Source organism: Bactrocera latifrons, unplaced genomic scaffold (genome assembly GCF_001853355.1).
Source record: "Bactrocera latifrons isolate USDA-ARS-PBARC rearing strain unplaced genomic scaffold, ASM185335v1 scaffold_288, whole genome shotgun sequence".
Lineage (NCBI taxonomy): Eukaryota > Metazoa > Arthropoda > Insecta > Diptera > Tephritidae > Bactrocera > Bactrocera latifrons.
Genome location: NW_017536496.1, coordinates 8,237 through 31,966, shown reverse-complemented (window position 1 = coordinate 31,966; position 23,730 = coordinate 8,237).

Sequence of the window (23,730 nt, the reverse complement as noted above, 5' to 3'; positions counted from 1 at the left end):
GCTGCTCTTTTGACAAGCAAATTACATGTTGCAAATACATAAAAAAAAAAGTTAACGAGTTGAATGCGACACGGTAAAATATGTGGTTATTCGAATTAATTGGTATAACCAGTTCCTTTAATGCTACAAAGATTTGCTCGGAATGAAGACGTTCTTGAAATGCTAATTTGTGAATATATAAAAAATTACTCCCAAAAATTCAAAATTTAAACTTTGTTTCTTCATTTAAATCAGTATATTTAAATAGCTCATATAATGCGTTCGATTCATTATTCTCTAGCGCTTGACGAATCGGAGTTAGCTTAAAAGTACATGAAAAGTGCGCACCTCTAGGTATGTATATATTCCATGCTATGAACTCAAATAGGTATATTTCCAAAATTGCTTCAAATACACTCTCGCAGTACTGATACCACTTCTATTGTTGTATCCGGTGTCCGTTTGTAATTGTTTATCGATTTTCAAGACTTAGTGTGSAAAGCAGCAGAACTGTCTCGATTATTACCGACATATAGAGTTCACCTTAAGTGCGCACAAAATGTTCAAATACAACATTCGTCAGCATGACAGACTGAGCAAACAGAGGCGGATGTCAATCGTTATGGTTATGTAAAGAGGCTCTCAAATTTGTTTTACACTACATATAACCTTTCTTTTTTCTATATATGGTAAATAATCAACATCTTTCATATCGCTAATTAGTATGTTCACTATGATATTTATTACCAGTAGATTTATTAAATAATTTAAAATATGTAATAAATGATTAAAATTATCATATTTTGTTTGTTTGCTTTTTTATTTCTTTTCTTGTATGAATAAATATCTTTTCATTCACCAACTAATAATTAAAAATAGAACAATTCATTACCCTCCTTATAAAAGTGTGCAGGTATACTCACAAATGGCAACACAATATAAACAACTCATGATACACCTAGGCATTCACACATACCCTACGCTACATAATGAACCCATAWCGTTTTGCATTTGATAGCGTGCGTATCACAAAATTTGACATAAAACCAGAAAATGCTGTGATACTGTGAGATTGAATTTTGAAYTGCTCTGCACTTTGTGTTGTCTTTCGATTTTTGATAGGGATAAACGAACATGTTCTGCTGGTAATATATCTGTTGTGAATTCTCAGGGAATCACTGARGATTTAATTCGATTTGCAGCCAAGTTCTCAAAATTTCAATTTTACAGTGAAGATTGAAGCCTGTTTTAATTTTGAGAATTAATTTTCCTTTCTCTTTAGAAGCAAAGGCAGAATTCATATACTGCGCTTAAGGGAAAATAAAGTATTTATGCAAGTACAGATGYACACACTATTATGAAACCAATTGTAGGGACACCACGTTGAAAGCCCTTTGATTGTTACATATCCTGGGATAGTAATGTTTTCAGTATAAATACTGCTGAATTAAATTCTGCCACTTTCAGGAAAATTTCAGAACATCTCTAAATGCTTCCACTAAATAAACGAATATTCTTTGCTCCTTCGATTGAGTTGCTAAAGAGAGTATTATAGTTTTGTTCACATAACGATTGTTTGTAAGTCCTAAAACTAAAAGAGTCAGATACAGGGTTATATATACCAAAGTGATCAGGGTGACGAGTAGAGTTGAAATCCGGATGTCTGTCTGTCCGTCCGTCCGTCTGTCAGTCCGGCCGTGCAAGCTGTAACATGAGTAAAAATTTAGATATCATGGTGAAACTTGGTACACGTATTTCCTGGCTCCATAAAAAGGTTAGGTTCGAAGATGGGCCAAATCCGCCGACTGCCACGCCCACAAAATGGCGGAAACCGAAAACCTATACAGTGTCTAAGCSATAAATAAAGATATTAAAATGAAATTTGGCACAAAGGATTGCACTAGGGAGGGGCATATTTGGACGTAATTTTTTTGGAAAAGGGGCGTGGCCCCGCCCCCTACTAACTTTTTTGTACATATTTCGAAAACTACTATAGCTATGTCAACCAAACTCTACAGAGTTCTTACATTCARGCATTTCCATATAGAGTTCAAAAATGGAAGAAATCGGATAATAACCACGCCCACCTCCCATACAAAGGATATGTTGAAAATCACTAAAAGTGCGTTAACCGACTAACAAAAACGTTAGAAACACTAAATTTTACGGAAGGAAGCTGCATCCAGGCTTTTTTAAAAATTGAAAATGGGCGTGGCGTCGCCCACTTATGGACCAAAAACCATATCTCAGGAAGTACWAGAGCGATTTCAATGAAATTCGCTACATAACATTCTCTTAGCACCCTGATGACATGTACCAAATATGGATGAAATCGGTTCACAACCACGCATAAAATCTCGATTATCACTTTATCATGCGAGAGTATAAAATGTTCGATGACACCCGAACTTAGCGCTTCCTTACTTGTTTTAATTCCAGAGCATATTATTGTCGCGAAAACAATCTGTCTGAATTTCATTACTACTTCTAATAGTTCACCGATATTTCATGTGCCCAAAAGAGAAGGGGACATTTGTATTTAAACTGCGCGCGATGTAAGATTTGGAGAATTATTTTTGTTTAGATTGGTAGTACTGTCAGTCACATTTATGTCAAATTTCATGTCAAAATATTCATTAGTATTTAAGATACGTGCCGTTTTGTGAGCTGTTAAAAGTTTTTCGTTTTTTTGCGATGTCGAAATTTGTTGAGCAAAGAATTTGCATTAAATAATCATTTCACCAAAAACTCAACCCATATGGTTCTGCAACCACCGTATTTCCCTGATCTGGCGCCCTGCGACTTCTGGCTGTTCACCAAGCTCTTAAGACCACTCCGGGGACACCGTTTTTATACGACAGAGGAGATTCAAGCCACAGCAAAGACGGAATTGAAGGCCATCCCGGAAAGTGACTGCAATCAGTGTTTCGAAGTTTGGAAAATCCGTTGGCATAATGTACTACATCTAGTGGGGATTACTTTGAAGGGGACGAAATTGATTTGGAAGAATAAATAAAGAATTTTCAAAATAAATACAATGTCACCTTATTTTTTGTGGTGGAAGATTCAGATGGAATTTAAAATTGTGTAAAATATGAAGTAGATGTACTTGTAGTCCGATAATGTTATACCCAAAATATGGTTTTTGATGAATAGTTAAATTATGATTAGTTAGAATCCCTGCAAGCTAATTAACTATCTATACCTCAAAATCTCTGTGGACTTAAGGAGCCTAACATTGTTAAAACATTTTCCACATAGTTTGTGCTCTTTCTCGGCCTGATAGTTTTATATTGTGCCCACATTTATATAGCTACTTGTACAAATGGACAATTATTTGCTTATTGCTGCTTGGAAATCGCTCTACTTATTACTTATATACTTATTCGGTTTTGTTGTTCACTGCCTGCAGTATTAGTTTTGCCTTAATAGCTAATTAATATTCAATTACTTATAAGAACAAATTCATTTTCGTACTTGAATCAGTCCCTGCAAACATGAAACTCATATTATTTGCACGGAAGCACAAATTCGAGCACTTCTCCCCAAGCAATTATAACATTTACCTCTCTATGTATGTATGTATGTCGATTGACCACTCCAACATGTGAAGGACTTAAAAGTTAGCTATGTCCGTTCTCATTCGCACCTCGTCCGTTGGGAATTAGTGCTTTCAACTCGGCTAAGCTTTCTAATGGCAAGCCTAAGGTTTAGCTTTTAGTATAACTTCTAGCCTSCAACAACGAATTTCCAATGTTTTCTTAGGTTTGGGGTAAACTTGGCGAAGTTTTGTTTTAATTGTTGCAATTGTTTGAATTGCTGAGATTCGTATCTGCGCTCGAAGGTTGTGTAAATCGGCTGTGTAACATTTGCAAGCGCTTAGCAGTGTTGAAAGTCTTTTTACATTTAAGTATCCACAAAGGGTTGTAGTTAAGCGAATTCCTTAGATATTCAATAGTTACCCCAAGTCACTTGTCGTAACGGAAAAGAGAAATATTTTTTATTAATTGTTGGAAATATTAAAATTATTTTTAATAAAAATTGCTTGGAGTTTAACTTTATATCAAATATACATATAAATATATTGAATGACAATTCAATAATTTCAGCAAAATCTAACGATATCGACTCTAGTGACATGGTTCATAGCCTTGGGAATGGGAACAGTGCGTGCAACAATACGTAAGACTTAATTAATGTTTGCCATTTACGATTTATTTCACGATTAAGCGATCTTTAAAWGCAGTGCACATTGTACGTTATAAATGGCAATGTGTGCACAAATAGAGCAATAAATAATTGCACCTGGTATGTGTATGTGTTGGTTTGCGCACATATACATATGTTCTACTYACGGCAATTGAGCATTGATTTCTGTACTTAAGCACAATGAACTTCTGATACAATTAATTCATTTTAATGAGCTCTCAGTTTGCACAATAATTAAATTAAATTGGTCAACAGGAGCTCAATTGGTGAACTAAGATCATCACTAATGCAAGAAGTCTACGTATAAATACATATACAGGGAAATATACATATATACCTATGCGACACATTTCTGTAGCACATATATTGTAGTTTATAATAGAATATACGATAAATTCATATTCAACCAGTGGAACGTCCAAAATTAAAACGATTATTGTACTCTCGCAATATGTTGCCCAAAGTTTTGTGCTCTTAACGGTTACATATTACTCCTAAAWGTAATCGAGATAAATATGGAGTTATATATACAAAAATATCAAGATAACGAAACAATCTGAACTACGGGTGAATTTCTATCCGTCCGTCTTTTCATGYAAGCACTAACTCTAATAACAACGAACAAATCTAGATGAGCTCACGAAATTCCGCTTAGTGAACAACTTTAAAATGCAATCAATCACAACGTAAAATACTACTTCTCTGGTAAGTTTGATAAATCGATAACTTTTGTTGGAAACAAAAATGGGTTAAATTAGATGACGATGATATCCATCCCTCATACAAAAAATGTTGCAAACTGAAAATCGTGAGATGCATAATCTTGGACTCACAATAGTTTGGTAGAAATGGTTGAAATGTCGCCATGAATTATCCCATTTCCCATAACAACATTTAATCGTGTTTTTAGTAGATATATAGTTCTAACCACTTTTGCAGCAATTGAGGCCGCATGTTAGCAATGAGAAGCGGATTTTCTCATCCAAGGCGTCAATCGTCTCGTACTTACTAATTATTCAACCATCTTCACATAATCCAACAAAAAATAGTTCAGCGATGTCAAATTGCAAGATTTTACAAAACACGATACAGGCCTACGGCGTGATTCAATACACTCACCCAAAATTGCTTTCAATTTCATTTACCTTTCATTRAATGTRACATTATGGRARACTTRATTTTTGAAGAAATATGGATGAAAGGACAATTTTGGTTATGAATGGATTTTCACATTCAATCAAAAGTAAACTTTATCGCTGAATAAAATTTTCTCTTTATTATGACATAATAAACAAAACTTTATACCCATCAAGTAACAGCTATCAAAAAGACCAGCACAAAAAAGTATTGTCTCATAGAAAATCATACGTCTAAAAACACACCCATTGTACAGTTACGATTCCMATGGAGCAAAGAGGAGAAATAATTTTATTAAATTATTTTTATAAATAAGAGTATAAAATGCTCATACACCCGAACTCAGTCCGTCCGTCAACATATTTAGTTCTCTTCACACTGTAAGTTGATTAGCATTTAATAATGCAAGAAAATTCGAAAACTGTTGTTGATTTGTGTGCATTGTATAACTCAATAATAATCGACAGTTTTGAATTTTTTCCTTGAGGTCTTATGGTCAAAAAAAAGGAAATTTTTGCGTATTTAATTCTTAAATTTGGACCAAGTAATTTTATTCGGACCATTTGCATTTGTGCATTATTGGGCATATTTTTCACAATCTAGGGTAATTTTRATGCAGAATTATTGAAGCATATGCTGGTAACAGAATTTTATTATTAACAAAAATTTAAAAAATGATGGGGAGAAGTATTTATTATGTCAAAAAATGTAGAGAGTTTGAAACGAATCGGTCAAGTAGCTTTGAAATTTCAGTGAAAACGGATTTTGAAAAGATAGCTTTTAGAAAAACGTGTGTAAAATTTATAAACTAAAAAAGTGACGAAAAGAATAACCCTACATTGTCAAAAGTGTGCTCAATAATATGCAAAAGGTCCGAATAAAACTACTCAATCCATATTTAAGAAATAAATTTTAAAAAAGTCATTTGTCATGAATCTTTAATCTTTTGAACACAGATTTCTTTCGACGTTGAAATTTTGTGGTTATCATTACCCAAACAACCTCATGCAGAGCACCAATTGAGGAAAAAACTCTTTTCTGTTCCAAGTCTCCAACTTCTTATTATTTCGTATATAAAGTGGATCCTTTTGCAAATGATATATTATTCACTGTTTCGCTATTAATTAGCGATTAACAATTTAGCTAGATAATGAGCACCAATCAATTATTTTATTTCATTTAAAGTAACAATGCTAACTACTATATAATCAAATTTGAACCAATCGGGTTCACTTGAATTTTGCGCTAAAACCGAAATTATATATATGGTGCAGCCGTTTTAGAGTTCGTGTGAAATTTAATCTCCATATGTAAAGCCGTCTGTGTTTGTTTACTATGCAAAAAGAGACAATTTAACGAGTTTGTTTTTTAAWTTTTTTCACAGATACTGAAGTGTTGAAAATGTTGCAAAAGTGTTTTGATGAATATGACATCGCATCTCAAGATCTCTCATCGATCGGCTCAAGCATTTTAGTTAGTGTTTTAGCTGAAAGGCCTACATTCATCAAATATATCAATACTGGTGACAAGATGCGGATTTATGAAAACCTGGCTTATACCAAGTGCAGGGTCAACTGGATTGGATAAAGATTTGTACACGCGAAAGTTTTTTTTTTTTTTGATATTTAATATATAATTTGCAAAACCTAGTGTTGTTATGGTTATAATTATAGGTATAATAAATTAAGTAGCTGTTTGCTYCCAACCTGCAATGAAAACATTTACAAATATTTCGCATATACTTTYACGCGCCCGCTAATAGAATACGTACTTGAGCTAACTCAAACCTATATAAATGAGCATAATCATAAAATGATATATACTACATGTATAGTAGGAGGGCCATGAGAAATAACRTATTTTTGTGTTGTTATTGCACCAAACTCGYGTCAGTGGCAGAATGCTTAGCAAGTCATTGCCGTGCCAACTCGTTATGTTGTCAGTGTGTACATAGTAGTTTGAAGTTGCCATGGCAATGGCAGTGACAAGTAGTTGGACCACTTCAGCAGTGCGATTAAGACACATAAACGGCAGCATAAAGTGYGCTAAGTGAGCATAGCAAAGGATACAGTGCATTCGTCATTGCACATGTGGCTGTGTGTCTGCGTGTATTTTGCCACTTGCGGCAGTCATTCCGACAAGGACACACTTAAGTATGTGCGGCGTTTAACTGCTACAATTACATGTCTAACATCACTGCTGAATGCGACATGATATGTTACGTATACGCCCAGGTATACATTAATCTAAATATTGTGGTAAGCATTACCACTTATGTAACGCATGCAGGCTGTACAAGTTTCTGTATGAATAAGAATTTGACAAGCTAAGACTGTACTTTATGATTGTATTCATATTTATGTTTATAATATTGCCGAGATACGGTATATTTCTACATTGGGATGCTTCAAAAGTTATTTAAACAAATTTCAAAAGTTAATAATTTTTAAATGAGCATAATGTAATCACCTTGTAAAGAAAAGCTTGTAAAAATATATTTATACTTTTATAAATAATCGCGTTAATAATGTGTTTTTTATCTTAACAAAAAGGGAGTTTTCCCAAGTACTTTATATGAGAAACTACTTAATATAAAAACAGCGTCGTATTAAAGTCGAGTATCAAATAAAAACAAAGAATCAAGATAAATGGTAAGAGTTCAAAAAAAAAAATAATAATTTTCCTAAATGCCCTAATATCGATGTATGTATGTACCAATTGGCTGTGGAGTTGTATATGCTAATTGCTGAAAGTTTTGATATCCAAATGTTAATACAATGAAAAGTAAATATTTGAAAAGTCATACAAAATATTAGCTTAAAATTTTGCTATTACAGCTAAGAAAACAAATAATAAGAATTGGTATGTATGATATATATATATATTTTATGTACATACGTTTATTTAACCCAATTTTTAGTAACTTTTCTTAACATTACTATAACTTTAAAAATAATATATTAAGAACTGCATTATTTTCGAAGAAGCATAATTTATCTGAATTTAATTTGCTTTAAAAATTTTTGAACAGTGTTCCATCATTTTTAAGCTTAGGAAAATTGTCATTATTTTCTAACTTTTAATTACGCGACGGTAGCTAGGCACTGTTAGCACGAAATCGTTTCCATTCCTATTTTTCCTGAAGAAATCGGCAACTTCGCATATGAGTTCGTGTAAATTCATCATAGGGTTTGTTTGCGCAGTTACGGGGTGATAACGTTTATATAGGATCCAAGAATTAATCATTGGCATATCAAGCATATGATATATTAATCGGCTGGTCCACTTCCGGGATCTGATGTTTCGTCCTAATGGTGAATCCATAGGATTCACAGCGGCCACTTACTTGTTATATCCGAGTGTAACATTTGCACATGGAATTTTTTCGACATAATGTGTTCTTTCATTAAGCCTCTCAACAGCTGAAATGCCATGTTAACCACTTTTGAGTCTGTCTAGGAGACTGTGGAAATATCAATCATACCACCCCGATTTTGCATTTTCACTGATTCCCTGCTAGAGGAACCGCCAAGCGTTTAAGAGTTAAAAAGCTCGTAAATATAGATTTCGAGGCAAACAAATTTCCATATAATAATTCTCGCATTAGGACCCACTGTTATTGATGACGCCTATAGCTAAAATATAGTCAGATAGGTAGATATCTAAATCTTAATCTTATTAAGTAGCTTAATGTCTTCAAACAAAAATTACAAATATAATTTTGTGGCAACCGCATTTTTGGCGGCCAGAATTCCTCTATGGAAGGAAACTTTTAGCACCTCTCTTCAGTTGTATACTACTATTAACCTATAACCTTTTGCCACTWAATAAATATTTAATAGTACTAGACATTGTGAACGATTGTAGCAAAGAATGATTGATTAAAAATTCACATATTAAATAAGTAAATAAAGCGCTTATATTAAAAGTTATTGAAATTTTTCATGAAGGTAAAAGTTGATATGATGAGTGTAAATTGTTTTTTATACTCTYGCAACRAAGTTGCTRAAGARAGTAYTATARTTTTGTTCACATAACGGTTGTTTGTAAGTCCTAAMACTAAAAGAGTCAGATATRGGGTTATATATACCAAAGTGATCAGGGTGACGAGTGGAGTTGAAATCCGGGTGTCTGTCTGTCCGTCCGTCCGTCTGTCCGTCCGGCCGTGCAAGCTGTAACTTGAGTAAAAATTGAGATATCATGATGAAACTTGGTACACGTATTTCCTGGCTCCATAAAAAGGTTGGGTTCGAAGATGGGCAAGATCGGCCCACTGCCGCGCCCACAAAATGGCGAAAACCGAAAACATATAAAGTGTCATAACTAAGCCATAAATGAAGATATTAAAGTGAAATTTGGCACAAAGGATCGCATTAGGGAGGGGCATATTTGGACGTAATTTTTTTGGAAAAGTGGGCGTGGCCCCGCCCCCTACTAAGTTTTTTGTACATATCTCGGAAACTACTACAGCTATGTCAACCAAACTGTATAGAGTCTTTTCTTTTAGGCACTTCCATATACAGTTCAAAGAAGGAAGAAATCTGATAATAACCACGCACACCTCCCATACAAAGGTTATGTTGAAAATCACTAAAAGTGCGTTAACCGACTAACAAAAAACGTCAGAAACACTAAATATTACGGAAGAAATATCAGAAAGAAGCTGCACCCAGGCTTTCTTTAAAAATTTAAAATGGGCGTGGCGTCGCCCACTTATGGACCAAAARCCATATMTCAGGAACTACTCRACMGATTTCAAYGAAATTCGGTACATAATAGTTTCTTAATACCCTGGAACCAATGATGATAGCGGAATAAAACTTAACACAAATACGGTATTTGATGCGAGAGTATAAAATTTTTTGTCAAKGTTAGTACCTATCATTATTATCGTATTATGAAGTGTTTGGCAAATGCGTCTTTAGGGGAATATAGGGAATACAAGAAGATTACTGCAATGTACGAGCAGAGTTTACAAATATTCTAGGACTAAATGAAATACTGTTGAGGGTTAGAGGACACGTTGCACCAAAATATTTGGTTTATCTAGTTGCATAAGAAAGCAAATTGATTAGCTTCATGATAATTTAAAATTTGCACAAATAAAAAGATAATGAAAATAAGTTACAACAGCTTTTTATGCTAGCTTTCATGGGCTGAATAATTGCAGCAGAAGAGTCGGAGTAAAAAGGCGACTCAAAAATATCTGCAGTTAACGAATCATCTCAGAAGTAAAATAGATTTGCAGGTGAGAATTATAGTTCATAAAACTTTAACCAACTCAGCTATACTCATTTCACATTTTTATTGCTTTACTTCTTTTTAGAAAACTTATTTAAATAAGAATTTCAAACTTTTGGCTTAGCAAGAGCAAAGTACATCAGCACTCCAGTTCCTCATTTTACTTCATAACACTTAGAAATTTCAAGCACGTCCATTTGATTACTCTAAAGCGAAAAGCAGCGTCAAGCGGCCAGTTGAGTGGCTCCACCCGAACATTTTAGCAACTTCCACTAGGTTGATTAAGTGCGTCTTCTCATCGAAGGCAAGCTTATCTTGCGAAAAGTTTAATGCCGCCAACGTTTGCGGTGCGATAAAAATGCATACAGGCATTTGAAATAAACTGAGTTTAACCAACACAAAATAATGTTAAAGTTATGCTGCTGTGAGCTAAACCCAATACTTGTGTTAAAATTATTGGAAAATTTAAACAATATCGCCTTGAATTAACTACTGGAGATTGTACTTACATTACCGCTAAGTTATCGCCCATTGGCATTAGTGCATTATTTACACCCCTATGCAAACATATATTGAGCAAAGCTGGATCATGTGCATACAAATATATTGATTAAAGGATCTGTGCAACTCAGTCGAATTCATCTCTACTAATGAGTTCGTACTTATTTGCTCAATAAGTACATTTTAATTATGCATTTATATGGTAGCTCGTTTGTAAGGCTATAGAAAGTAATTAAATTGATGGGACGAGTGTGCTCATCATCACAAACATAAACACCTTTATATTGTGTATGCCTTTACAAAGGTAAATAGTAATATGATATTTAATCTTCGCTATACACACATAAAGGGGCATACATAGTATTTTCTTCAAGTAATATAGTATGAAATTGTTTAAAATTACCTTGAATAACATCTTATGCGAACAGGCCGTTAAGTTATTGACTGGTAAGTATTAGTCCGAGCGTTCGGCCCGCCCTCTTATAGGTTTACGGTACATACTGTAGTATCTCTTAAGAGAGGCGCCTGGTTGAGAGGCTTCAAAAAATCGACGTTTTTGAAGGTTTTTTGGGAAGGAAAGAGTAAAGTGATTAAATCAAAACTTCTAAGGTTTATAGTCATATGTATATTCAAACATCATTCGCAAATTTTTTTGGATACGAAATCTTTGATAGTCCGCCTTTGGGAAGCAATTGCCCGATGCATTTGGCATGTGCATTTGTCAGACGGCGGACAGGATGCAGGTCGCAATTTCTATCAGAAACAAATAATTCAAAGAGATTCAAATTTTTAATAATTTCTTTTCTAGCTAAACTAAAAAAAATCCAAGAAAAAGTGTTTTAAAATTTTTTTAAAAATTGAAAAAAGTAGTTTTGACCAAAAAATATTTACTTTATTCTCAGTTTTGTTTAGTTTAGCTAGAATATAATTTAATGCCAAACCCCAATTCCATACGACGTTTAGTTTTTTTTTTTTTTTATATCTTGCCCGCCAATTAAGAAAAATCGTAAAAATGGGAAACCGAGAAACTGTGCGTCAAAGTTTTCGCTTTCTGCCCTATCGCTCATATATCTGCTAGATGCTCGGTGACTATTTTCTTTCTAGCTTCGAAAATATTTCAATTCTCATCTAAAACTTTTAGGACATATACCTAGACTATTTTTAAAGAGATTTAAGCAAAAAAATCGATTCTCTGAAGCTTCTAAATCAGGTTGCATAAAACTACAGGAACTATAATAAATACTAAATTTATATGAAAAGATAACTAGGAGGGGTTAGGGGGGAAATAAAGTTGAAGATTATGTTTTAATAGTTATTACATTATATTTTGAATCTGCAATAGACGCTGCAAGATCTTGGTGATATAGAGATTTTTAATCTTCAGTCGTACTTAAAATGTTATCCCGATTTTTCTACCCCATACAAATTTTTAAAAACCTCCAATACTAGAATATATCAGGCTGAGCACTTTGAAAATATTGACTGAAGRAATTAGAAATAATAATAATAGACTGATCGTGCGAACAACGGGAAGCTTCCTTATTTTGAATCTACAATAAGAATTGATAGCAGAAAGTTTTTTCCAAAGAATATCAAATAAGAACGCCGAATGTCGAGTAGGAAGGTTTTTGACGTGTAATAAGCTGCTCCCGCTCCAATTATGTAGATTCGACCGTTGCGCTTATTTTCAGTCATTCAAAATAKATACCACAGAACTACTTCTGCATTAAAATTTAATTTTCTAAATGTATTTATGTTATTTATTCACTTTATTCTTTAAAAAATTACTACTAAAATTAATACTATGATTTAATGATATTTTGTGTCTTTGAAGTTGCTAAAGTGGGAGCAAAGCAAGGCAAAGTAAGCTCACGTGCACCCGATTACGCGGCTTAAGTCTGCACTACACTTATGTGGCAGAGAAAAAAATTAAATTATCACTCGTAATGGGATTAACACCTTCCTGCGCACACAATTACAAGCAGGTAAGAGATAAAATTCCCGCCAATATGAGGAGTTTTGCCGCACACTATGCAAGAAAAAAATTAAATTAATGTGATGATGGGAAAAAATCAGCAGCGTTGGCGAAACTCTGTAGCTAGTGGAGTTACATAGTGTTGCAAATTTAAAAAGTCACACGCGCACAGAGCGACTCCAACAAGCAGGAGCGCAATGCATGTAGGTAGATAGCGCAAATGCGCACCAATGTGCATCTAGCCTGCATAGAAACTAGTTAAAAAAGAATTGTAGTCTGAACCAATCATTATTGCATTGACCTAAAACCGGTTGCGTAAAAATACGTCGAAAAGACAGTTAGTGTTAAAAACCGATAATCCCCATCTGTACAAACAGCTTCTAACTCACTTCCACGCACCAAACTAAAAAGTGAAATGACAAATTAAAAGTTCCGTTATGTTATTTCCGAAATATTTATTATGAATAATAAATCTTTATATTATAAAATAATCAGCCCTCTTGCGATCTTCATCTGAATAAATCGATCCCATGAATTTTCACGCGAACGAACGAAACTGCATGTCACATTAATTACATTTTTTTAGAAAAAACTTTCATTTATAAAGCCAATTATCGATTTCAATAATGACCTCATGCTATTGACCTATTGCTATTGAGAATCATGCAAATATTTGCYCTTCCTTCCTCCTTGTTCTCATTTTTGGGAAACCTTTCCTTTATCAGAATTTTACACTTTGGTGTTGACAAAAAACGTCRCATATACTTGTATTTTGTTAATGTWGATAAASTATAGTTCATAAAAATTTTGGCAAAGTTGCCAAAATAAAGCAAATTTTKTTAATAAAGTATGCTTACATTTTATTGATAATAGACAATACAAATCATGGAATTTTTTCCGGAGAGTTTATTCGCTGAAATTTAGTGTGAAGCTGAAAATATGTATAAGGGTTTTTAGGTTTCAATAATTATAGGAACCGGTCAAAATGGACTGCGAAATAGTACACAGAAAGATAATTAAYTCCGCCAAATTTTTCTGTAAAAGTGGACATTAAGTTAGAAGTAGTACGAGTACTACCGTTAAAAGAGCTGGTTCCTTGCAAGCTCTGAACTACTGTATATTTTCTACAGAATAGGTACACTTTTGGCATGTGCATGTGAATAGTTAGCAAATATTTACTCATACAMACGCTTATAAGCTCACACGCTAACCTTATAGAAAGGCGACAAGGCTGAGGCTGCAGCCGAGGTGACATGACAGTCACATCCTAATTGAAATAACACTCTTTTTGCGCCACAACGCTGTGAATGCCTGCAGTTGCCTGCCAGCGAAGACGGAGCGTATCGGCATTGCGCCAGCTGCTCAGTTATGCTGATATACAGATGATTACATATACATCCATGCATAAATACCACCTTCGTGTGGTGAACTCATTATGCGAGCATACAAAATAATTATTTTCAATCTCAAGTACGGTGTTGCCATGTAATGCAATGCTGCTGTCGTTAAAAAGTGAAATTAATGACTCAAAGGATGACTGGCATGAGCCGAGGAGAGGGTCGGCTGCTGGCGGTAGGTGCGGTAACTTAAAGCAAAACTTAAATTATAATTGGATTTTGAGGCGGAAATGTTTCTGTTGCCTAAATCAGCGTCTTCATTTTTATATGAACTGCTCAAGTCAACAAAATAAATGTCTTTTTTTTACATGTTTTCAAACCTCGTTTCTTTTGTTGGTTAACTAGTGTATCGAAATTCAGGAAACTAGTATCTGATTCTTCCCTTGCACCGCTTTACAGTTTCAGGAATTTGCGAGTGAAAACCTCAACCAACCATTAAATGGATTTTGTTGTGCAGACAAAAATTATTAGGGTTCTAAACATTTTGATTATCTCATGCTTTAAGGCACTTAACGTAATTACTGCACGCAAAAAGCACAGCAAAAAGCAAGTGTAACAACAATAATAACAGCAAGTGTATAAATATATTTAACCGCAAACGAAAACACTAAAGTCACCATTGCCAGACAATTAAGGCACCCACAATACAATAACAACAATTTCATAAACACAGTATACGTTAGAAATAATAAAAACAACAACCAGAATAGTAACAACAAAAATATAGAGAATTCAGCACAAGTTGAGGCCTGATGAGATAGATGGCTGTACCGCTATTTACTTACAAGTGCAGGAAGTTGCTTGCTGATGGCATATATTATATATATTTATATATAATAGTAGATACTTCTATATATATATAAATGTATATGTGTATGTTTGTAAGTGCGTTCTTTCTATTTTTGTTGTACAGTGATAGAACTTTTACTCTGTGGTCGTCGCAGTTGCGGCTAATGATGCTTATGTCCAGAACAAAATAATTAGTTACAAGTGAGATGGCCGCAAAGCAGCAACAAACGAGACAACCATGAAAACACAAACAAAAGAAACAACAAAATAAAAGCAAAAATATAAAAATAGCAGATAAAAGTACAAACAAAATGGGAGGAAGTGCTGTAAATTTAATGCAACGGTGGAAAGCTTAGGTGAGCGAATGCCAGTTAGAGTTTCTACTTTACGCCACAACAGTTAAAAGMTGGAAAAGGCAAGTTCCGCCGTGAAAATTTTTCGAAAACCACAAAACTTGTCAAGGCTGTTTAGCAATCGACTTTTGGTTAACCATTTTGGCGTAGGGTAAGGCCATTTATCGTATACTATATAATTTAATTACTCGCCCTGAGCGAGAGTGTAAAAGGTTCATTGATAAATTGTTGTAATGATAAGCGTTTTAAAGCGGTATTCGCCTGCAAGCAATTCGAGTTTTTAACCATGTAGCGTTCAGAAGCTCACAATATTATGCACAAATTATCTAATCCTGCCACAAGTTCTGTTACCAGTTCMAACCATTATAAATGTATATATAAAYCATCAGAATGACGACAAAAGTTGAAATCCGGTTGACTGTCTGTCTGTCCGTCYGCCCGTGCAAGCTGTAACTTGAGTAAAAATCGAGATATCTGGATGAAACTTGGTAGGGTTCCTTGGTACAAAAAAAAAAGAAATATTGAATTCGTAGATRGGCATAATYGGATCACTGTCACGYCCACAAATAGCCATTAACCGAAAATATATACATAAAGTGCTATAACTAGGGACTAAATTAAGATCTAAAACTATAAATTTGGCACAGACGATCCCAGTAACAAAAACAGTTCAAAACTTCTAAAAGCGTTATAAATCAAAAACCAACTTAAATTTTACCTTCTATGGTAGGTAAGTGCTTTGTGAGAACCGGCGTGAAAAKTGGACGATGGGCGTGACACCGCCCCCTTTATAGTGAAATCGCATAACAAGAGACTGAACGACCGATTTCGACTAAATGTAGTTGTGACATTCTTCTCATTTTCCCATATTATAGGGTGAATGGGCGAAGTCGGAACTCAACCCCACCTACTTTCCTTATAATGTAATTTAAATTCCAGTACAGAAATCAAGAATTAATTAATATAACGGAATAAAGTTTTGAGGTAATAGTTACCTTAAACTATATCTTACGTACCTTACGACCCTTCTTCATCTTACTTGGCGTAGACACCGCTTACGCGATTATAGCCGAGTTAACAACCGCGCGCCTGTCGTTTCTTCTTTTCGCTACGTATCGTCAAATTGAATATTCTAAGTGAAGCTAGGTCCTTCTTCGCCTACGACTTCCCACGGAGTGGAGGTCTTCCTCTTCCTCTGCTTCACCCCGCGGGTACTGCGTGAATACTTTCAAAGCTGGAGTGTTTTCGTCCATTCGGTCAACACGACCTAGCCAGCGTAGCCGCTGTATTTTAATTCGCTGAACTATGTCAATGTCGCCTTATATCTCATACAGCTCATCGTTCCATCGAATGCGATATGCATCGTGGTCAACGCGCAAAAGACCATAAGTCTTTCGCAGAGCTTTGCTCTCAATATCATCGGCATACACTCTTACACACTCTTATAAAAGGCTGTACCTGCTTTATATAGTTCTGAAGCTCCAATTATTTTCTCCAGCAGCAGATTGAAGAATTCGCAAGATAGGGAGTCGCCTTGTCTGAAACATTGTTTAGTATCGAACGGCATTCCGATCCTGACGGAAATTTTGTAGTTGCCTAACGTTAGTTTACACAGCCGTATTAGTTTTGAGATAATACCAAATTCAGACATTGCGGCATAAAGGCAGCTTCATTTCGTGCTGTCGAAAGCAGCTTTGAAATCGACGAAGAGATGGTGTGTGTCGATTCTCCTTTCACGGGTCTTTTCCAAGATTTGGCGCATGTGAATACGTGGTCGGTTGTTGATTTTCCAGGTCTGAAGCCACACTGATAAGGTCCAATCAGTTTGTTGACGGTGGGCTTTAGTCTTTTACACAATAAACTCGATAGAACTTTATACGCAAGGTTGAGGATGCTTGGATTGGGCATAGAACACTTAAATTCCAATCGTTGGGTATACTTTCGTCCAACCATATTCTATAAAAAAGCTGATGCATGCTCCTTATTAGTTCTTCGTCGCCGTGTTTGAAAAGCTCGGCTGGTAATCCAACATCCTCCGCTGCTTTGCTGTTCTTCAGGCGGATAACTGCTATTTGAACTTCCTCATGGTCGGGCAGTGGAACGTCTGCTCCATCGTCATTGATTGGGGGATCGGGTTCGCCTTCTCCTGGCGTTATGCGTTCACTTCCATTCAGTAGGCTGGAGAAGTGTTCCCTCCATAATTTAAATATTCTTTAATCATCGGTCACTAGATCACCTTTGGAGGTTCTACAAGAGTATGCTCCGGTCTTGAAACCTTCAGTTAGCCGCCGCATCTTTTCATAGAAATTTCGAGCATTACCCCTGTCGGCCAGCTTATCAAGGTCTTTRTACTCACGCATTTCGGCCTCTTTCTTGCGTCTCGCTTCTCTCTTCAACTCTCGGTATCTATCCCATCCCTCACGTGTTACGTGTTGTGGCCGATTGTAATGTTGCGAGATAGAAGGACTGTTTTCTTTCCGCTGCAACACGACACTCGTCGTTGTATGAGCTGTTCCTTTGCATTTTCCGAGACCAATGGTTTCGGTTGCAGCTGTACGTAAAGAGTTTGAAATGCCGTCCCACAGTTCCCTTATACCGAGCTGTTGACGAGTGCTCTCAGAGAGCAGGAGTGCAACTCGAAAAAAAAAAATCGTTCGGCCATCTGTTGTCATTGCAGCTTCTCGACGTCGAACCTTCTTTGTGTTTGTTGACATGCGTTTTTTTACACAGAGGCGGGTGCGAATTCACCGACCGTAGTGCCACAGACACCTTCTTTGCCCATCCTGGCGTTAAAGTCGCACGAATTTGATATCGTGGTGGTGGCAGCTCTCTTAGGTGCGCTCCAAGCGCTCATAGAAGGCATCTTTGGTCACATCAACCTTCTCTTCTCTCGGTGCGTTGGCGCAGATCAGCGACATGTTGAAGAAATTCGCTTTGATGCGGATTGTGGCTAGACGTTTATCCGCCGGTGTGAATGACAGTCCCCGGCGACGGAGTCTCTCTCCCACTACAAATCTCACACCTAACTTTCGCTACTTTCTATATCCACTATAGTAAATGCCACAGGGACCTACTCATCCCACTCCTTGTCCCGTAAAACACATTTCCTGAACGGCGGTGATGTCAGCCTCCACTCTAACGAGGAAATCAACCAGCTGGGCAACAACACCTTCCCAATTACGAGACCGGACTTTTTAGGTACATGGCCTCAAATCATTGTCCTAATTTCTCTGATCTAAATATATTATGCTGGATACATCGGTAAATATTATCTCAATGAAAACCGCCGAACATATTTTACTCATATCAGTGTAACTTTTTGCCTATAAAAGATACAGTTTAGCGAAAACTCGACCTAGACCYCATATAGCCATTAGAATGGTTTTCGCACATCCGGCTGACTTTGCTCCATATGATTGGTAATTGTATATGAAGCAACCTAACGAAACGAAAGGAGAATATATAGAGYATATATGGGAGTTGTATATACTCCGTATAATGATATTAGGTTTTCTAACACACCTTATTGTAAATATGTTGGACAGTGTATGAATATACATACATGTGTATATAAAATTGCTTAGAACTTGACTTCTTACATCTTAAGATATTTCTCTGGCTTTACTATTGTAAGTTGCAAGAATATAATGTTTGGTTGCACCCGAACTTAGCCCTTTCTTACCTGTTTTTTCTTTAATAGTTTTTTTATCTTTACTGTCCGATTGGTTTTATTCTTCTATAGCTTTCTTCATTTTATACCATTTTCAAAGTCTTCTAAATTAGTCTACTTAATAAATTCATGAATTTTCATTTCGATTCATACTAAACAAATTGAGAAATCGACATAAATGCTTTTAGAAATATTAATTTAGTTACCAACTACAAAAATTCAAACCGATCCATTCTAAATATTCTACGAGCAATTATAAGCCACTGTGAGCTATAGAAAAACAAAGACTACGGTCCTCTCTTGAAATTTTGGTATCATTCGTTGCCGGATTTAACTATCACATTCTGGAAGTAAACCTTAAGGAACTAGTAAAAGCTCTTACTGAAAATTTAAGTTGAACAGTTCTGAATCTGTTTGAACTTATTTAAAACTGGTATAATTCTGACATTTGAATGCAAACCATCGCCAACTTATAGAACACCAACGAGTTAAAATATCAATTGCCTGAACGAAAAAAAAAACAGTTGGCTGAATAATTGGGTCAAAYTAGTGATGAAGTAGCTTCTAAAGAGACTATTATGTAGTGCTTTCAACTTTTGTATCATCCTCATAAAATCATAAAACCATTTCAACCACTTTTCAGATAATAGAATAAAACTTCGTWTATTGATCAAATTAAGTACAGATAACCACAATTTCATTACAACCATTTAGAAATGCTCAATTAAAAATTGTTATTATTAATTCAGTACATTAAAGAATCTAATCGCAAATGCAACTGTATAAAGGTCAAATCCAAACAGCGCATTAACTCGCTTCATTGCACCCAATTTATGTACAYATGTATGTCCGCACATACATATATGTTAGTATGAATGGGTGGGTGCGCCGATCCACTGATGGCCGTTAACTACTTTAATTTGTTGAGTAATTTAATTAATATTAAGTGCTATCTATGCGCGTGATTTTTAGAGCTTTCGAAAAATTAACTATTTGAATTAATTATAATGAAAACTGAGGAAGGTCCAGACCTAAAAAATGTGAATAGTGTTTTTTGGTGTGTATCGATATCTCTGTAAAACTGTGTAAAATAAAAATGTGGCCYCTGATAGCTATATCAATTGTTAGACTCTTATAGGAACCAATAATATATTGGTTCCATGGCAGCCTAGAAAGTACATATTTACGATTGTTGAAGACCCTTATAAGATCTTTAGCAAGTTGTTAAAATTGCTCATTTTGAAAGAAATAATCTGAAAACAATTCCTTTTATCAGTTAGTAATTGTGATCAGTTTTAAATCTGCTCCACGAAGATTAAATTATTAGATGGTTACATCTAAAACAATAACCAAGTAAAGAAGCGCTAAGCTCTGGTGTAACCGAAAATTCTTGCAACTTTCAGGTATCAAAGCCAGAGAAATACCTTAGAGTTCAAAACTTCAACTATTTGTTAGAAACATGAACATTATTATACATATGTATGTAGTATATGGGAGTTGGGGTAGTATTGACCCGATTTTMSACACAAATATGCACTWTTATGAGTAAAAMGTRCTCTCTCATTTTCATTGCTATAAYTCCAATATTGTCAGCARGAAGYTCGACTTAGGTAAATGGGAGTTCTGAATCTSAAATTTGGTGTGGGTGCTATTTGACATCACTAAATTTAATTTTGTAATTACATTTCCTGTAAACCATTTTGCTTAGATGCTATTTGATGTYCCTTGTATGGAATATCTTTACTCAGGGGATGTATTAATATTGACGCATGATACTAAATATTTTCGTTATTTGAAATCAGTTATTTTATTCAGACATATTCACTTCACCTTACACATCCCGATCCTGAAAAATGTGGGACGCGCGATTTAAGGGTAGAGTGTCGAGATTAAAAAGCTTCCATTCGCGATTTCAATATTCAGTTGCAAATTACCAATTTTTGTATTTAAAATGTCGGTCATACCAATTCCCAGGAGTTGAAGCCATGTTTACCACTTTGTTATCATACCATCTAGTAAATGTAACTTTTCCATTATCGCCTATGCTTTGAACAACTAAACCTCGACCWCATTTGGACAATATATTATTGTCAGGCAAGGGAGGATTTGCAAAGCGATTGGAACGAACCGTACCAGCCACATATATTYCTYTGTCATAAAGAACTTCAAATAATTGAAAGCACGGGAAAAAGTTGTCAAAATACGATTTACGTATTTTTCTTCTTTATGGATACTACTTACTTGCTAATTCAATTACAATCGCAGATCCGCTTCTCACTGTCTTGACTAGATTCTCATCTAGAGATAAAGTGGAATCTTGGTAATGAATAAAATCCTACGACATGAAACTTTTTCCACATTATAGGGGTTTCCTTTTACATATGGTTTCGCAATGAATTTACCTTTAAATGAGATTATTTGCTCCTCAAGGCAAAATTCTTCTCTAATGGTAACKCATCCAGTCGACGGCGAATATGCTCAATGATTGGACGCGCTTTGGATAACCGATCTTTGCAGCCACTAGAGCGAGCGAATATCGGTTACAGGCAGCTGGTCCAGTTGGTAGCCTAACCAACAAGTGCTACCTCAGAAAATTCCGCAACTCCAGTTATTCAATATATTCATCAGCTTCCACTGCGTCTGAAGCAACTTTAAATGCGTTGTCATTGTGGGTTATTACAGCAGCATCCACGGAGTATATCTTCTAACCATATCATYAACCCCATCGTCTACATCATTTTCATATTCAACTTCATCTAAAGGTTCCAGTACTTGCTCTTCGTTAATTTTATGCCAAGTAGTTTTGTCTGAACAAATAACCTAAAACGCAGAAAATATTAAAGCGCGACCGCTCAAAAATGAAAAAAAAAAAAAATATTCGTTGAGTAATCTAGTCCCGTTTAAAAAGCATCTATTTTTTGCATCATGAAATATAGCTGGCGGGAGGATGGAGTTCACGCAAGTGTGGAAAGTTCTCTGATCGCCATTCACTTGGRAGTGGATAGAAACGATTATTTTTACATATGACTCATGCAGCTCACGACTTCCGGTCCTTGACCAAGTATCCTCAGGGTAGCCTAAGAATATCCGTTTAAAGGCGAGCTAAAGTGAGAAGCCGAAATATTCCCTGCATASGGTTGTGAACTGGGTTTAGGACCCGCCACGTAAAAAACACCCCCAATCGGATGAGTGACCCCACTTTTGATGACGACCATGGCAAACGAAATAAGGACTACGAATTGAGGGATGTCTGGTTTCTTAATAGGAAAGGCTTCACCGCCCTCCAAGGAATGCGATGCGCCGTCCAAGGAATGCGATGGATGGGACAAGGACAGAGACGAGTAGGTCCTTGTGCCATTTACTACAGTGGCCATATAAAGGAGCGCAAGTCTGGTATCGGATTCGTGGTGGGAGAGGAACTCCGTACTATCATTCACCCCGGTGAATGAACGTCTAGCCACAATCCGCATCAAAGCGAGGCTCTTCAACATAGCGCCCCTACGGAAGAGAAAGGCCAAAGATGCCTTTTATGAGTGCTTGGAAAGCACTTATGAGAGCTGCCCCCGCCACGATGTGAAAATCGTGCTTGGCGACTTTAACGCCAGGGTGAGCAAAGAAGGTATCTTTGGCACTACGGTCGGTTGATTCCTCCACGACGAAACATTCCCAAAAAGGTTGAGGCTGATCGATTTCGCCGGGGCCGAAGTATGGATACCTGCTAACATCGACTCGGACCATTATCTTGTTTAAGCCAAGATTCGCACTTGCCTCTGTGCAGCAAAAAACGCACGCCATCAAACACAAGGAAGGTTCGACGCCGAAATCACAACAGATAGCCAACCGATTTTCTATTCGGCTTGCACTCCTGCTCTCTGAGAGCACTCGTCAACAACTCGGTATAAGGGAACTGTGGGACGGCATTTCAAACTTCTTACTTCTGAAACCGAAACCATTGGTTTTCGGAAAGTACAAAAGAATAGCTGGTACGACGAGGAGTGCCGTGTCGCAGCGGAGAGAAGACAGGTTGCCTTCCTCGCAACGGTACGATCGTCCACAACACGTGCGGGGTGGGATAGATACCGAGAGTTGAAGAGGGAAGCGAGACGCATTTGCAGACAGAAAAAAAAAGAGGCCGAAATGCGTGAGTAAGAAAAGCTTGATAAGCTTGCCGACAAGGGTAATGCTCGAAAATTCAATGAAAAAATGCGGCGGCTTACAGAAGGTTTCAAGACCGGAGCATACTCTTTTAGAATCCCCAAAGGTGATCTAGTGACCGATGATTAAAGAATATTTAAATTATGGAGGGAACACTTCTCCAGCCTGCTGAATGGCAGTGAACGCACAACGCCAAGAGAAGCCGAACCCGATTCCCCAATCGATGACGATGGAGCAGACCAGTTGCACGTCCAGGAAGAAGGTCGAGTAGCAATTACCCGTCTGAAGAACAACAAAGCGGCGGGTGCCGATGAATTGCCGGCC